Here is a 2,731-nt window from a genome sequence, read left to right as displayed (position 1 = left end):
TCTCAGCTGCACACAGGACGGCAACTTAGAATAGCCTGCCTTGCCACTTGTGTGGCATTAAAAGAGCCCCCTTGTAATCCTGTCTCCCAGTTGGATCTGCACAGACTGAGGCTTCTCAGCCAGGGTTGGCACACATTTGTAAAATGTGAATATTTCACTGGAATGTCATGGGGATTATGATCCTGCCCTTCTGACCTCCCAGGAATATTGTGACCATCAAATGAGAAAATGAGAGGCAGCTCAGCTGAGTGGGAAGTCAGAGCCTGGTGCCGAAGTTTTCTCCCTGTCTTGGGGGAACCTTTGGGGGAAATCAGCTAATGCCACCAAGCCTCAGTTTCCCCACTGGTAAAATGGGAATCATTCCTCCCTGGAAGTTGTTGGAAGAATGCACTTTGAAAATGGTTGAGCTCTCTACAAATACAGTTGTTGCTATGGTCATAATAACTACATGCTGGTGAGACAATGGACTCTACACAAAGCATATTGTCCAGGTAAATAATTTCCATTGATAAACACAGATAAATGTTGAGCAAAAGCAATATAATGACTGAAATTTTCAAATGATATCCTGAAGTGATTAAACTTTAAGCCTTGAGGAGAGATAGAATATGTTGAGTGGTCTCAGTCCTAAATATCTTTCTGGCATCTCCAGCCAGGAATTCATTCATTTCACAAGCTTTTTTTTTCTTTTTTTAAGCAACCAGCCAGGGCACAGGAGTGAACTATTCAGAAACATTCCTGGGCTTCAGTGTGGTTGCATTCTACTGAAGGAAGACAGGCAGTGAGCAAACAACCAGATAAACAAGTTCTCCAATTTCAGATGGTGTTAAGTACTATGAAAGATACAACCAAGGTGATGAAGAGAGAGACTTGGGGAGCAGGGGCTGCCAGCTACTTTTACATGGGCAGCCAGAGCAAGAGGGAGGAAGCAATAGGCATATCCAGGAGGAGAAGCTCCTGGGCATAGAGATTCTAGAGTGCCGAGACCCTTTAGCTAGAAACCGATCTGCCCTAGCCAATAAACAAAAAGGCCCGTGTTTCTGTAGTGTTGTGAGTGATGATAAATGAGACTGAAGTGATCACATCATGCAGACCAGGTCATACAGGACATGGTAGAGTTTGGCTTGATTCCAAGTACAATAAGAAGCCACTGGAAGATTGAAGCAGGAGGATGACATCATCTGACTTAAGCTTCTCAAGAGCCCTCTTGTCACTGGCTGGAGATAGGGTTGAGGTGGGGCAAGTGTGACAGGGCAAGACCAGTCAGGGGACAGTCAGCCAGGCCAGAGGTGGTAAAGGAGTAGAGAGAACTTTGGGACATTTTTAAGACAGAAGCAAAAGGTCTTGCTAATGGCTTAAACATGGGTAATGAGAGAGTGGAGACCTGAGAAAGATGCCCAGGTTTTAACCAGATACAAGGAAGCTCTTGCATCAATCTCTTTGCTCCAGATTCTCATTAAGTATACATTCTTCTGTGAGATTGCAGTCAACCAGGAGCTTTCATGCGGCCACACCCAGAATTGTTCAGTCATCAAAGTGAGCAAGGCCTACTCAGAACAAAAGCTTAGGAAACTGGGAATGGACCAAAGCAATGGGAAAACTTGTGGTGTGGCAGTAGGAAGAATGTCTTAGCTTCTTTTCTTCTGGTCTTTTCATTGAACTTATTGTTGACTGCTCCTCTCTTCTGAAATTCCTCTTCATTTCTGTGAGCAAAGCCAGAAGAACAGAGAAAAGCCTTCAAATGTTGATCCTCACGTCCATTTCAAACCTGGTTGATACTTCTCTTCCCATGTCGTTTCTGAGATTATCCCATGGTGCTGGGCCATGGAGGGGAAGAAAATGGAAGATGACTAGAGACATGTTAGGGGAGATGGGACAGGAAGTCAGGATTTACACTAAAAAAGGAGCTGGGTTGCTGTGGAATTTGCGTCTTGTGTGCCTCTACTAACCTCACATACCAGGTTTGAGGTCCCTTCTGCATCCACAGTGGATGAACAAATTGAAAGAAAGACATACACCTGGACTCCAGAGTTTCATCTCTGCAGCCTTGCAGCTCTGCCCCAAGTTAACCCTGAAACAAGAAAACAGGCTTAGTGGAGCTTTTATTACAAGGTTTCATAATCTCCTATTTGACAGCAGCTGGTGGTACAAAGTGTGGAGTCTACTGGATCTGATTATTTAACAGATGGTTCTGTTTTCAAATTTACTCCAAATGTTCAGATGCTTTTTCACTATATTCATATTTCCCATCTGATACTACCCCCTGGGGCTGAGCTTTAATCTGGGTTATAGTTTGTAAGTTTTAAAAATTTTCTTTTAATCTCCCAACAGAAAGAGAATTCCCAAACACCAGAGGCATCCACAGGGGCCGGGTAATGACTGCACATGAATACAAGAGGATTATTCTCTGAGGCAAGTCTTGCCTCAATCAAACCTCTTGCCAGAGGTAGACTCAGATATGCCCTATTTGGAGACGCCTCAAAACCAGGCTCAAATGACCTTGAGATGTGAACAGTGTGTTCCTTTCCTTGGGCAGTACATGTTAGCACATCAAAATTCTTAGTGGCAAATTAAAACTCCTTTAGCTGAGAATAAAGGCGACGAAACAACTGTGTTACTGGCCCATCATGTGTCTCTAATTGTGTCACCTCGCTCCTCAGTAGGCTTTTACGTTCATTATTTCCAGGTCCTTTTCCCACTGCTTCACATTAATGGTCTCCTTATTCTTTCT

Source organism: Neofelis nebulosa, chromosome 8 (genome assembly GCF_028018385.1).
Source record: "Neofelis nebulosa isolate mNeoNeb1 chromosome 8, mNeoNeb1.pri, whole genome shotgun sequence".
Taxonomy (NCBI): domain Eukaryota; kingdom Metazoa; phylum Chordata; class Mammalia; order Carnivora; family Felidae; genus Neofelis; species Neofelis nebulosa.
Note: the sequence above shows the minus strand (reverse complement) of the source record.